This window comes from Malus sylvestris, chromosome 13 (genome assembly GCF_916048215.2).
Source record: "Malus sylvestris chromosome 13, drMalSylv7.2, whole genome shotgun sequence".
NCBI lineage: Eukaryota > Viridiplantae > Streptophyta > Magnoliopsida > Rosales > Rosaceae > Malus > Malus sylvestris.
The window spans coordinates 13832856-13849165 of NC_062272.1; the positions used below are offsets into that span (position 1 = coordinate 13832856).

The 16310-nt window shown below is 36.9% G+C and overlaps 1 pseudogene; it reads left to right on the forward strand.

Annotated features, from left to right (window-relative positions):
• The first annotated feature begins 858 nt into the window (after nucleotides 1-858).
• Nucleotides 859-10776, forward strand: LOC126595706 (uncharacterized; annotated as a pseudogene).
• The last annotated feature ends 5534 nt before the right edge of the window (nucleotides 10777-16310 follow it).

Below are 16310 nucleotides of genomic sequence, written 5' to 3' on the forward strand. Positions count from 1 at the left end.
AAAAGGGCGAAAATGCCCCTCGGTTTTTGCTCTGTTTCTCTTGCTCTTTCTGCATTTGTGCAGTCGAATGACTGTTGTACCCATTCACTCCACGCGTCCATCATCCAGTCACCCTCTATTTGGGTTGCCTTCTGAATTTTTTGTCTTCTGAATTTTCTGTTTGTTTCCTTATTTTGTTTGACTGTTGCTCTCCCTGTGTACCCATGCATATCTGTTGGGAAAACAAAAAAAAAATAATAAAAAAATGTGATTAAAACAGGGCCACGTCGTTTGGGGCACAACTAACAATAAAAATTTATATCTTCTTAATTTTTTAAACCCATTAATAGTTGTTGGGAAAACAAAAAAAATATTAAAAAATTGTGATTAAAACAAGGCCTGTTTGTGGCACAACTAACAATAAAAATTTATGCTTTCTTTATTTTTTCAACCCAGGTATAGCAGGTGGGAAGGCAGAAAAAAATATTAAAAAATGTGATACACAGTGAATTTAACGGGCCTCTCTCATACCACGTGTTGGTCATCGTGAGATTTGCTTTTCACCCAATACCCACCCTGCTTTTTGTTCCGTTTCCCATACCCATTTCTGCTTTTATATCGTTTTCCGATACTAAAACTCAAACGCCTGTTTACTATTCACGAATAGTGGAGTGGCGAAAATACCCTCCGTTTGGTTTGTTTCCAACTGTGTTTTGCCTTGATTGAATAGTAAAAAGCCGGTTTTACCCTCCTTTCCCACGCTTTCATCGTCTCTGTTCTCGAACCTGTACACCAACGGTGTAATGGCTTAAATGCCCCTTTGTGTCTTCTTTGTTTTCCTTTTCTTTTTCGTTATTCTCTGTTTCTCGGTACAGTGGAAGGATGAGATTGTCCCATCCACGTGTTGATGATCGTCAATTGGTTCTTTTGCCTTCTCTGTTTATCTTTTCTTTTCGTCTTTTAATTCCCGTTTGGTATTCTCTTATCTCTCTCAAACCTTTTTTTCTTTCACTTTCCGTTTTCTGCTTTCCCTTTGGTCTTCTCTGTACCTCGCAAACCTTTTTTTCTTTCACTCTCCGTTTTCTGCTTTCGTTGTTGAGGAATCTGTGTTTTGTCGCTGGCCGTCGTCGCCTCAAGTTGTTCTGAAAATTTAGCTTCCTCAAAGATATAAAACGGTGTGAGTTTTTTTCAAATTTTTACTTTTCCTGCTGTTATGGGTTTTTGTGACGGATTGAATAAGACAGAGTTTGGTTTATGTGCAGTCTTAGTGTCTGCAATTTTGTTGTTGCCATTTCTTTTTTGTGGTCGTTAGCTTCGTGATTTCATTGTTGTAGCTATTGCTATTAGTGATGGTGGCCGAGTTGTTCGTTTCTTGGTGTTAAAGTCTCCATGTTTCCCTTTCAGACCATGGGTGAATAAATTGTGGATCGTTTATAGTTTTTGTCATTTTTTCTTTTTGTAGTTTTGTGGGAGTTTCTGATCTGTCGTTGAAATTCCCTTTTGATAGGCTAAATGGAAAGCGTGCGCCCAACTCCTATTAATCAATTAAGAGGATACACAAAGGAGGACAAAATCAGAATTCGGATATGCAGGATTTGGAAATCGACGATTCCAGGAAATGTTCAAAAGTACACAAACCTGCACTGTATATTGGTTGACGAAATGGTGAGAAATAATTGTCTAATTATTTTACCCAAAACTCGAATCAACAACTATTAATTCACTGGATAATGTTTATGCTGGCATGGTTTTTTACATGTTAGAAGGTTAGACTTATATTGAAGTTTTATATATTTATTTCATGACTAAAATTGTTACAAGTTGCAGCATATAAGGAAGAAGAAACGTGAAGAAGAGAGCAGGGAAGATTGCAGCTAAGCCAACATCATGATGACATGCAATCCCTCTAAAACTTAATCTAATATCCTGCTTTTGCTTTACAGCATGAAGAGCCGAAAGCAAAGAATAAAAAACAGTAAGTGAGGGGGGAATCGAAAGTAACAACACCACTAGACAAAAACTTTCTAATATTTTAACCCTACTTTCAATGATGACTGATGACATCCAATACTCCCCCTCAAGCTGGATCCAGTAGGTTGATGGATCCAAGCTTGGAGATGAGCCTTTGAAACTGATGGGAAGCCAGAGGTTTAGTGAATATATCAGCCAGCTGATCGAAGCTTTTTACGTAATGCGTCTGAATCACCTGCGACTGTACTTGTTCACAGATATAGTGACAGTCGACTTCAATATGCTTCGTCCTCTCGTGAAAGACGGGGTTTGATGCTATGTGCATGGCAGCCTGGTTGTCACAAAATAATGTCATTGGTTGAGCTGTGAACACTCCTAAGTCACATAAAAGTCCTTTTAGCCATATCAGCTCACACGCGGTTGAGGCCATTGCACGATATTCAGCTTCAGCACTTGATCTTGCGATGACAGTTTGTTTCTTGCTCTTCCACGTGACCAAGTTTCCACCAACAAAGGTACAGTAACCCGTGGTGGACTTGCGATCGATTGCGTTTCCTGCCCAATCAGCATCACAGTACCCCATGATTTGAGTGTTGTCATTCTTTGCCATGAGGATGCCACGACCAACAGACCCTTTTAAGTAACGTAAGATCCTTTTGACAAGGTTCAGATGCTCGATGGTGGGAGAGTGCATGAACTGACTGGCGATACTTACTGAATGTGAGATGTCTGGTCTAGTGATCGTTAGGTAGATCAGTTTGCCGACAAGCCTCTGATATAAGCTGATATCCGAGAGTGACGTGCCTCCCAAGTCAAGCTTGAGCTTGCTATCAAGAGGGGTAAGTGCAGGCTTAGCATCACTCATATTAGCATCTTTAAGTAGGTCCATGACGTATTTTCGTTGATTAAGAAATAGTCCCTTGTAAGAAGATGCCATTTCGATTCCAAGGAAATACTTCAACACCCTAAGATCTTTGACTGCAAATTTTTGTTGAAGTGACTGTTTGAGTGTGGTGATTTCAGCAGCATTATCACCTGTAATTATTAAGTCATCCACATATATTAACACAACTAATTTGCTCGCAACTCTTGTGCGAACAAATAATGATGAATCTGCATTACTCCTTTTGAAACCAATGCTATGAAGAACGGTACTTAGTTTTGCATACCAAGCACGTGGCGATTGCTTCAATCCATAAATTGACTTATGTAACTTACACACCAAATTAGGCTCTTGGCTTTGAGGGTGTCCTGGTGGCAATCTCATATAGACTTCTTCTTCAAGATCACCATGTAGAAAGGCGTTCTTCACGTCCATTTGGTACATAGACCAACCTTTATTGACCGCAACAGACAATAGAACCCTTACTGAGTTCATTTTTGCAACAGGAGCAAATGTTTCCTTGTAATCCACCTCAAATGTTTGAGTGAATCCTCGAGCCACCAGCCTGGCTTTATGTCTCTCAATCGAACCATCAGAATTAAACTTGATCTTATAGATCCACTTGCAGCCCACTGCCTTTTTTCCTTGTGGAAGTTTGGTGATGCTCCAGGTTTTGTGTTGGTCTAGTGCTTTGAGTTCATCTCTCATTGCTTCTTTCCACACAACTTGGTTATTAGCCTCATAAAAGTTTTGAGGCTCACTGTGACTTGAAATATTGTTAAGAAAAGCAGCATGAGATGGAGTTACCTTTTGATACGACACGCAATTTGAAATTGGATGCCTCGGTTTATATGTGACAAAATCTTGAAACCTTGTGGGAGGTTGTCTATCACGCCGAGGATTGCGTCGAGGTTCTGGGAGGTTTATCTCATCCTCGTTCAAATTTTCATCCACACCTTGAGGATTTTCTTGGTTGCCGTTGTCATCATCATGCACAGAACTATCAGGATGAGTACCTTCATTATTGACTTCAATGAGAGGTGTAGAAGATTCATCAATGTGGTCATGGTTAGCACCTCTGTCATTTAAAACATCTTGAGTACAGATTCTTGGTAGAGGAATTAGGTCTAAGATGCACTCCCCCTTACTTGTGGCTTCATGTGATTTGCTGAAAAAAGGGTTAGCTTCATGAAATCGAACATCTTTAGATACAATTATTTTTCTTAGTTGAGGATCATAGCACTTATATCCTTTTTGTGTTGATGAATAACCAAGAAAAATACATTTGAGAGCTCTAGGGTCCAATTTATCTCGATGGTGTGACTGTATATGAACAAAACAGACACAACCAAAGACTCTAAGATGTGAAAGGTCGATTTTTCTTCCTTTCATGACTTCAAGTGGAGATTTAAACCCCAAGACTCGGCTAGGAAGTCTATTGATGATGTACACAGCCGCCATGACTCCTTGTGACCAAAATCTCTTTGGTACGTTCATTTGTAACATTAATGCTCTCGTTTTTTCCAGTATGTCACGATTTTTTCTTTCAGCTACACCATTTTGTTGAGGTGTGCCGACACAACTTGTTTGATGCATGATACCGTGCTTGCTCAAATATAATGACATGATATGGGACATATATTCGGTGCCATTGTCAGATCTTAAGGTTTGAATTTGAGAGGAAAAATGATTCTTAACAAGATTGTGAAAATCCTTAAAAACTTCAATCACTTCACTCTTAGACTTTAAAAGGTATAACCAGGTGGCTCTAGAGAAATCATCAACAAACGTTACATAATACTTATAACCATCAAAAGATTCAAACGTTGGTCCCCATACATCTGAGTGAACTAGTTCGAAAACTTTACTAGTCCTAGATAAGGATGAGGTAAAAGGTAATCTGGTGGCTTTAGACAAATGACATGTTTCACACAAAATTAAATCATTTCCTAAGTTTGGAAACAAGGATGACAAAACAGGTTGGGCAGGATGAGCTAAACGTTGATGCCACAATTGACTATCTTGGGATGGACTGGACTTGGCTTGAAATCCTCTGGGACTGCTTTTTGATATGTAATAGAGGCCATCAAGGTAAAACCCTTCACCAATCGTCTTCTTGGTGAGGCAATCCTGAAAAATGACATTGTGAGGGGAGAAAATGGCTAAACAATTTAAGGTATTAGTGATTTTTCCCACAGATAGAAGTTGAAATGGAAAAGAAGGAACAAATAAGGCTACTGACTCAATTTTGTCCGACATTAAGTTGATATTTCCCTTCCCTAAAACCTTAGAACTCTCACCATTGGCAGTTGAGACTTGAGAAGGTTTTGAAAAATTTTCAAACTTGTGAAACTTAGAAACATGGTTGGTCATATGATCTGTGGCACCCGAATCAACAATCCACAAATCATGCATCATATTTACATTAAGAGCAGTTTTGAAAGCAGTCATGATACCTTGCATGTCATCTCGGGTCATGTGTTGTGTGTCTGTCAGAAATCCAGCGAACTTGCCTAGCAAAGCTATTGAATTTCCATCTTCAAAGCCAACCTCTTTCTTGCTTTGAAGATACACTGCAAACTCATTTATGAGTGCAGCTGGATTTGCAGTGAAATTCTTGAGTGCATCAGAACCATGAGATGTTGAGGCAGTTGCATTGTTGGCTCTGTGTGGTGCACGGTTCAGTCTTTGTGAGCCCTTGTTATCCTTCATGAACTCTGGCTTTAATTCTGGATGTAAAATCCAGCATGTCTCCTTAACGTGACCAGTATAGTTGCAGTGTTGACACTTTAAGTGTGGATTCTTCACTTTGTATTTTCTTTCGTTGGCTAGATAAGCCCTTGCTTCAGTTACACCGGTCTTTGTGCCAATGTTCATGACTTTCCTTCGTACTTCTTCACGTTGGATTATTGCACATACGCTAGTGAAGGAAGGTAGATCGGGGTTCATGAGTATGTGGCTTCGTAGGTCTTCGTATCCTGAATCGAGGCTTGACAAGAGTTGGAATATCTTGTCTTCTTCTGCCCTTTTTAGTAGCAAAGACGCCTCAGTTGTATGAGGCCGATACATTTCCAGCTCATTCCACATGCTCTTCATGCTGCCCAGAAGTTGAACAAAGGGCTTTCCTTCTTGTTGTAGGTTGGAAATGTCCTTCTTCAATTGAAACACACGTGCAGCATTGTTCTGGCTGCCATACATCTCCTTGACTGTCTCCCATAGCTTGAATGATGATTCAGAATAACTGAATATTTCAGCTAGTTTACGTTCCATGGAATTTAGAAGCCATGACATAACTAGCTGATCCTTGCAAAGCCAGATTTCATAAGTTGGTGAGGAAACATCTGGGACTTCGATGCTTCCATTTATGAACCCTAGCTTGGATCTTCCACCTAGGGCAAGACTCACTGCTCTCGACCAAGGTAAGTAATTAAACTCATTTAACAAGACCGAGCTTAATCTTTGATTTGGATTTACATCCACCTCAGACACGGTTGAGGAGGAAGGCTGGGGATTTTCATCTCCAAACGAATAAGAATGTTCTTCCGCCATGTCGGAGATGGAATACGATCAGCTAGAAGAAATGCAGAAGCAGGTTATTTTTCCTGCTCTGATACCATATTGAAGTTTTATATATTTATTTCATGACTAAAATTGTTACAAGTTGCAGCATATAAAGAAGAAGAAACGTGAAGAAGAGAGCAGGGAAGATGGCAGCTAAGCCAACATCATGATGACATGCAATCCCTCTAAAACTTAATCTAATATCCTGCTTTTGCTTTACAGCATGAAGAGCCGAAAGCAAAGAATAAAAAACAGTAAGTGAGGGGGGAACCGAAAGTAACAACACCACTAGACAAAAACTTTCTAATATTTTAACCCTACTTTCAATGATGACTGATGACATCCAATAACTTAGATATGTTATGATCAGCAAAATGTGTGCATCGCGTATGTTTTCCTCAATTTTTGCCTTTCTTTCCTTATATTTGCCATGTGGTGTTTTCTGTTGTAAACTTTTATGTGTTGATGGAATTTTTTTTTAGATTTTGTTTGAAATAATTTAATTGCGTTCATTCGTTGTATTTACTCATGGTAACAATTTGATTCATCTCATATTGTATGTGTTGTCGAGTGTATAATTTGTGTTTTCATTTATTTCTTAATTGATTTTTGACTTTTTTTTCCTCTTTTTTAATACTATGTGAAGCAAAATGCAGTTGAGGCCTCTACATTCGATGTTGATTATGATGTCATGGCTTCAAAAATTGAAGCTGGTGCATGCTATGAAATCACAGAATTTCGAACTATTAAAATTATGGGACATTACAGGGTGGTACCGCATGAAACTCAGGTTTTGTTCACCTCGAAGACAGCTTTCTGAAAATTAGCAAGTGTGTTTCCACCCATCCCTCACCATCGATTTTTCCTACAAGACTATAACAAGTTGTACCCTCGCTTAAACAAAGTTGACATCCTCACAGGTACTGTTAATGTCTATTTGCATATGCGTGGCTTAAAGTGTGTGTTTACTTCCTAAAATGGAGTTTAATAATGTGCCTGTGTTTTTTTTTAAATGATAAGATGTCATTGGTCGTATAAGCAGTCTGCAGCAGCTGGAACCTAAACACATTAATCAAAGGGTTGTGTACAAGTGTGATGTGGTTATCCAAAATATTAGGTTATTTTTCACTTCTTATCCCTATTCTTACATAGTGTTTTCAATATTTCTTGCTTTGCTGGTATAAAAAGATCAAAATTTTATTTGTCGTTTCTTTAGAGCAGTTCCACCGGGGAACCTTTAGGCCAGCACCCAGCCAATCCATTCCAGCCGAGCAGATAGGCTGGCACCCAACCCAAGCTGGTCTCTAGGCCGGCTCAGAATGTGCTGAGCCCTTGCCCGGCCTACATGATGCCAGGCGATACCGCCACGTCTCCTTGAGCTGAATACGAAGCTCTCTGATTTCCTTCCACCACCACCCCAACTCGAGCTTCCATATCCAAAACCCTCCCTCTCGGTCTTGGGCTGTTGCTCGGAGCTGCAGTCATGGTCTGAATCGGAGGCGGCGTCGGAGAACCAGTCGCAATCGGAAGAGCTCCGGGGATCGAGAGGATCGACGGCGAAGGGTTTGCAGTTTTGGTTGGCGCACCAGTGGGTGAGGGGATCGGGGAGGAAGGTTGGGTGGGATTGTGGGTTGTCGGGTTCGTTTGGTGGTTGCGGCTTGTGGGGTAGGGCCAAACTTGGCTAATCTCACATGGGTTTTGGTGGTTTGAAGAGAAGAAAAAGAAGAAGGGAAGAAAAAATGGTGAAACTGTGCTTGACAGCACAGTTGGAAAATCAGGGAAGAAAAAGAAGAATGGAGTCCAGAGAGTACTTTCATAAAAATTATTATTTTATAATAAAAATTAATAATATTTTAATAAAATTGACTAGGCTATTTAGTTTTAGGGGTGGAGATGCCTTGGCCTATTACTGTTCATTGGAGTCTGTTACTGTTCACTTGAGTCGATAAATGCGCTGGGTGCTGGCGCAAAGTCCACAGGGGTGGACTTGCTCTTATATGCAGAAAAGAGGAACTAACAGTAACGTTGTGGGTAGACGTTGCTGAAGCTTTTTCTTCTTTGTCAGCAGAGGAATTTTCTTTGCCAATCATTGTTGTTTTCACAAGTTTGAAAGTCAAGATTTACATCGGTATTCCGTTTTGTTAAAAACTTATTTTTACTCTGTTTATTTTGGTGTGTGCACATGTTGTTTCGTTCACATTATTTGGATCTTTTGTCATCCTAAACTTTTGTTATCTTTCTTTCATCCAATTCCCCATTATATGTTTCCTTCCTTCTTGGCCAGTTAATTTACAAATGTCTCAATCTATCACTGGTTGGTCACTGTTATTAGTCGTTTTCTTACTTTATTTCTGTTTTTATTTAGTTCTGTGTGCTAGATTGATTTAAACATGTTTAGTTTTTCATTAATAGTTATAAAGTAATTCATATTCTGTTATGAGCCAATTGTTTCGTCTCGTTTGTATTGTCTTTTGTTTTTTAACTGTAATGTCATTAATATTGTTCATTAATCTTTTTTTTTGTGGTGTGGTTGCAACACACAGAAAAAATTTATTTGAGCAGTATTGCTTCGTCTCTGTTTTTTATTGATCCAGACATCCCCGAACTGAATACGTATAAGTCAGTGTGAGTATATTTTCTGTTTTTAAAACTAAGTAACACTATTTTTTTTTCGAAGTACGAAACATTTGCTGTTTTTTTGTTTGTTTATGATTGTTTAACTGATAAAATGTTTTGAATCCTACAGGTTTTCTGATTGTAAAGAAGCTCTGGAAATACTTCCCCCCTCTGCAATCCAAGGAAACGAAGCTCAGATTTTGCAAAGCGCTAAAAAAGTTACAATTGATGAATTGGCTTTTTTGGATCCAGAATTGCATAAGGTATAAAACATACTTTTATTTTTGTCTTTTCTTAAAATCTTACCATTGGATTTTAACCTTTTTAATGAAACTAAATTATTTTGTTCTCACTCTTATGGCTATGTGACAAAACACATCACAGGACGATACATTTGTGTGTAGAGCATCTATCAAGCGTTTTGACACACGGTTCAACTGGTGGTACAGTGCTTGCCCAAACTGTGTCAAACAGATGCAAAATGATCCAACCACTAGGCAGTTTATTTGTCAAAAACATCCAAACCAAATTCCAACACCATGGTTTTTGGAGCAACACTAACAAAAAATTTACTCTTTCTTCATACCGTGTTGTTTGTTCTCATTAACCAAATACAGATAGGGTTATTCACTGCAAAATTTACAATTTTGGTGTAATAATTTATGCGATCACACTTAATTTTTTTTTTAATTTCCAGATCATGAAAGTATTTTTATAATAGATATACGCAGTGGTTGCCAACATGGTGTTCTTTAAAAAAAGAAAAAAAATTGTTATTTTTTTTTCAACTTCAGTTGTACAAACCTAAATCTTATTATTGTTTTCCTGTTCTGACAAAAATATTTCTTTCTTTGTTTCCTTTTTGTTTTTTTTTGTTTTTATGTCTTCCCATATTTGGTCACACATGATAACCATATGATTATGTAACATTACCCCACATTTGTGAAAACCTACGATTCTCAAAAATCTCATTAGCTTGAGTTTCTAAATGTAGGTACAAGGTCAATCTCATTCTTTGAAACAAATGAATTGAATGCTTTGATAATCGGTAAATTTGGTGAAAAGTTTTTTGGGATGCCTTGCAAAGACTTGGTATTAAATCAAAGACTGGTGGAACAACGACAGTTGCGAGATGAATTTCTCAGGCTTATTGGATAGAAAAAAAAATTTCACTTGCGATTTAGCAACAAGAGGAATGTTTTTAATTCAAATGATGTCCTCATTCATAACGTGACTGAGGATACAGCTATGCAGCCATCAACTCCACAACCTTTATCAAGAGAAATCACAATGTTTTCCACCACTGTTTCATCTTCAGCTTCAATGGTTGAACACACCGAACAATCATTTAAACGAAAAAGGGAATCAATTAGGCGAGCTCTTTTCACCGGCGGTGAACATAGGTTTGTCCCATAACTACCTTTGTAAGGATAAATTTCAAATTTGTCTGTAGTTATGTTGTTTAACATTAATTCCTCATTTAAAACAGTGGAGTAGACCAAATTTCAGACACGGATCCAAGAGAGTTCGATGAAGTCCCCATTAAATTGCTCAAGAAGAAGGCATCCCCAACTGCTGGAAAACCGGATGGTACCCCTCCAAAAAAAACCTAGGTCATTATATTTAAACCTTCGTTTTTTATTTTTTTGCTAAAAAATTTTTACAACACGGATTTAACTGCCATCTAACTCTTAATATCATTTTTTTCTCCCTAGGTTGGTTTCTTGAAAGGGAACAATACAGCAACAGAAGTTGACCTCCACCGCTAAAAAATGATGATAGTTTTTTGTTGACATGTTTGAAACAATATCTATGTTATATCTATGTTATGTAAATATGTTTCTGATATAAACTTCATAACATTTTTGGCCTGTACATAAACCAGCATTTCCCCATTTTTTGTATCCCAATGCTGGTTATGGTTGAAAAGTAGTTCCAGGTACTAAGATCCAACATATGCCAGGAATATTTTTTGTGTATGTAAACAACCAACTGGTAACCTTTTTTTTATCTACATTGTACAAAATAAAAATTTCGTTTGTAAGCCTATTGGAACCTGTGTGTTTTCAATGGTGTTTATATTTTGTGATGTTATTTTTACATCTTCTGGTCATGCTGCCAACTATACTTTGAGTTGAGACCTACAATCTTTTTCGATTGGCATACAACCGAACTTCTGGTAAGCCTTTCTATCTCCGTGTTGCCAATTTCTTTATTTATTCTTCTTCTTATTTCAGTGTTCGATTTATAGATAAACTTTATGTTTAAATTTTCTTTTTTGACTGCAGATTTTGTCTCCACAATCAGATGCTACATGTCACCGTCTCACCTCATTTTTCTTCGCTTTTAGCAACTGCCAGCATTCCAATTTCCTCTTTTGTTCAAGGTATATAATCTATTGAAACATTTAGTTTTTAATATATTAACCATTTTGCAATATCTATATTTTGTTAGTTTTCTTACTGCCTACCTTTTTCTTCCTATTTTTTTCATTTTCCATCCATTTCTATTTGACTTTTATACAACCCATAATCCTCAGTTTCTAATCTTTAATTGCATATATTTGATTACCCAATGTATATCCAACCGGTTTAATCTTTAAATTGTTTAATGTTAACTCCAACATTTTATTTTCATACTGTAATCATTTTGATTTTACTTTTGGCTTCCAATCTGCATTCATTCACATTAAGTTTTTGTAACAACTTTGTCTCAACCACTTTCTTGAAAGGTTCCCTTTGGAGACATTAAATGCTAATTTTTCTCAAGTGGATGCATTAGGAGCAGACTTAATTACTGTTGAAACATATAAAACCTTTAACCATACCATAAGTATCATGTTAGACAATAAATGTGTATGAAGATTGAAATCACATAATCTTTCATATAGTTTTCAATCCCGCAGCAACGCGCGGGTACAAATCCTAGTATTAGCTAAAATTTGGAACGTTTTGGAAGAAGGAAGGGGGTGGGGGGGGGGGGGGTATGTGCAATTGCGTAAGTTGCTCCTCCTCAAAGTTGGAACTGTGTTTAAAATGGTTTTTAATTTTCATTTTATGTACATTTTTCTTGCACATATATTTACATCTACGACATTATCCTTCTCCACTCCTAATTTTTCTTATACACATATATCATATTTATATCCTAGGCAGATTTAGATAAATCTACTATATTTCTTGTAAATAAGTGTTTGTTTATATTTAAAATATATATAATTTCATCATAAACTACAAAATAGAATGATATATATATTATGAAGTATTAGACATAATTAAAACATGAGGAACAAACATATAATGTGTGTTCATTTAAGTATTTAACAAGTATTTACAATTGATTGAAAAAATAAAATAAAATGAAAGTTATTTATTTTCTGTCTAAGTGAGTCGCAACCTAATCGGTGCCTAGATGTGTCTGGACGGGTTAGACGGGTGCCTAGGCAGTCTAGACACTCTTTCTTAATTTTTAAGCACCTATACATTAATTGGAGCAATGGCCAGCCGCCTAGCGGAGATTTTTCATGACCCCAAATCTGATTGGAATTTGAAAAGTGTGTGTGCATGTCTTTTCCGCTAAATTGAATTTGATAAATGCAAGGTCATTGATTGTTGTGACATAAATTCTTTAACCAAGGACCAGGATTCTCTCCGTATCCTTTATGTGCAGACTCTTGAAATCAATTGATCATGGCCGTTCACCACATATCGAAAGGGTACGATCAAGTCGATCTCTGCTTTTCTTCTTCCTCTTTTTATCCACCTTCACAGACCTTGAACTCCCCCTACAACCCACCACTGCCTACTCCAACCCCTTTTCTTCCCCTCTCAATTTCGGATTTGGATCCTCTCCTGAGCTAATGGAGAGGATCCTCCTGATCAAGTGTTATGGGCCGTTGGATTTTCACCCAACGGCTATAATTATATTAACTTTAAAAGGACCCACCTGTTTGTAGCCGTTGGATAAAAATCCAACGATCCATAACACTTGATCAGGAGGATCCTCTCCATTAGCTCAGGAAAGGATCCAAATCCCTCAATTTCCCTCTCACAACACCTACCGCCTCTCAGTCCTCTATTCGCATCGTCGTGACATAATCACCCCGTCCTTTACGACCTCTTCCGCCTAGTCTAGCAAAGAGAAGCTGTTGGCGTGGAGGTGACGAGATGATGCCGCACGAGCGAGGATGACGGAGAGAAGGGGGGAGGAGAGGGAAAAGTAATTGTTGGTGTTAAATAGTTTTGAGTTTTTTTAGCCAAAATGATCATTGAGATTGACATAATATCATAATTCTGCACTTTGGTCCATGATAATGAAAATTAATAGAAGTGGTCATTGAGTTTATCTACCGTAACTCATTTTGGTCATTCCGTTAAATACTTGTCAATATTCTAGTTAAATTGTCACGTGAACACCCTTTTAAGAATTTTTTTTTATCAAACCAATCCCTCCACTTAACAAGGATATTAACAGTTTTTTTACGGAATAAACAACTTGATTTACAACGGACAAACTCAATGATCACTTCTACCAATTTCATTTAGAAACAAAAATACGTCAATCTCAGTGACCATTTTGGCTAAAAAGCCAATAATTTTGGGAATGGATTGGTGAGAGAACGGGAGAAGAGAGAGAAGGCAAAGAACAAGAGTTTGGGCGGGATTGTAACCGTTCAATCTGTGGTGAACGACCAAGAGAGTATCCTGATCCCTTAACATGCATCACACTTATGTATTTACTCCTCAAAACTTTTTTTTTTTTTTTTTACAAAGTATTTTATCTTAAAAAATTTCTCTCATTTTATTATTTATTTTTTTCTATATAATTCCTGGTAATAAAGGGCAAAAAGAGAGCATCATTTTGCAACCTTTTGTTGTTTTACGCTTTAAGAGCAATCTATAATTTGTATAGACAATTCACGTAGGCAAAATTGTATTATCCAAGACTGATGTGGCATGTTGCCTATTCATAAAAAACGAGATGCGAGGTTCAATTTGCCTATTTATGTTGAAGCAGGCAACATTCTACTTATTTTCAAAGAGTAGACAAAATTTGTACTCATCATAAAACAATGGGAGTTTTACCGAAAATCTCGCGGTACTGTTCACTTTAACGAAAAATCATATTTTTACATTAAAAAGTCAAACATAATACTATTCACTTTACCCTTTATTTTGTCCTTATCGTTAAAACTCAAAGTTTTCAAACTTTTTTCATTAGTTTTCCTTAAAACAATTAGTAGTTGCTCTCATACTTTGTTATTTTGCAACACAGAATATTAGGGGTGGACACGGTTTGGTTTGGTGCGGTTTTGAGTGAAACCAAAACCGAAACCAAAATTTTTTGCGATTTGGTTCGGTGTGGTTTTGAAGCCAAAACCGAAATGAAACCAAATCGTTTGGTTCGGTTCGGTGTGGTTTCAAACGGTTTTGGTTTGATTTTTAAGAAAAAATGTACAATTTGCAATTTAACATATTAATAAGCATTTCCTAGTAGCAATACATTTGTTACATAAACAATTAGCATGTTGTATGCAGTTGTGATGTTAAAATATGTTTGTGCAACAAAATGATGTCTTGTACAAGGTATAACATAAAACAAGTTGAATAACTTTGAATTCATTAAGCATGAGCAAAACTTTCATACTAGAATATGTGATATTATGCTTCAAATGAGTGAACTTCATCAGATCATTGTTCAACTCTTGATAACAAGATTAGTCCACCTTTGTACATATATGTGTGTGTGTGTGTGTGTATGATGGTATAAAATAACAAAGGTCCTTCAAGTTAATGAACAAAATAAAGTGATGAATGATGATATTTTAGTGTGGTTGTGTTCATACTAAGTGCATGAATTCTAACCAACAACCAATTAAAACATGAAATTTAATATAGACATTTAATTAAATGTTTATTAATATTACGGTGCGGTTCGGTTTTCAAAAGCCAAAACCGAAACCAAACCGTTTTCTATGTTGCGGTTCGGTTTCAAAACCGAAACCATTCAAAAACCGTAAAACCAAATCATTCGGTGCGATTCGATTTGATTCGTGTTTCGATTTCGATTTTCGGTTCTAAGTACCCATCCTACCGAATATGCTCTATGATTTTTATGATTATATTCGTGGGGCCGCGTTAAGCTCTCAAGGTCCCCTTATCTTACTTTTGCGTTTGAATTTGATGTTTTTGATAGATGCACATGTCCTCACCATTTCACCACCAGATTTGGCAGCAACTCCACCTCAAACCAATAACTTCACCAACCCACTCTCTTTGAAGCTTACGCGCCACGCACATCGCCACAATCTCACCGTGCAATTCGCGCGTAAATGGCAAGCGAGCCTAAATCAACGTCCTTCGCCGCAAGGAATTAACACGAAGTGTCGTCATAATTTGCCACGCTCGTCCAAAACGAGCACGCCACGGCCACGCTACCTTTTTTATTATCTTCAACCAGGAAAAAGGGGAAAATAAAAAATGGTTCGCCCAATCCAGGCGGAACACGACAGGCTCTCCACTCTTAAAACAACGCCACATGCTTTATCTTGTTTTTTTATTGTCTCATGATATTTTTAATGTTTTATTTTTTAAATGTCATTAAAAATTGCATTGGATCCTATTAAGCGGGAGGTGCATTCTGATGGATGAGGATTCTCTTTGTGGGGATCTTAAAAATTTTCACATCATAACCGTTTATCATATATTATATGATTCGTTTTCATCTAGTACTATTTGTGTTTAATTTTAAATAAAAAAATTTAAATAATTTCTGACGCCCTATGTACAATGAATGGCTAAGATGTGAAGATTACTTAGATTCTCACCATCTAGATCTGGATGAGACCCAAATCCCATTTTGTTCACCGTTGTTATGTAGTTGTAATGTTCACCATTTTATTTATTATTGTCGAATGAATATAAATTTTGAAATTTATATTTAACTATTACATAGATCTAAAAATTTAAATTTATCAAACACTAATAAATAAAGTAATTAGTATCAACACCAGTTTTTGAACACTAATATTCGTATTAAGTTGTTAAAAGTATATTTTTTATCCAAAGTGGTTACAAGTGGTTGAGATGTGATATTTGTTGATCTTGAACGTGAGAAAGCTTCTGGGCATTTACATTTACAAGTTTATCTCCTTGAAGGTCAAACCATTTCAATTTTTATTGGTAAGGGATTACGCGGAAATATGATAACAATCATTTGTCATAAAAAATTAAACCGTAAAAATTATTTAAAAAGCTGAATTACTTAAATATTTTAACTTCCAAAGACGCGAAAATGTGAT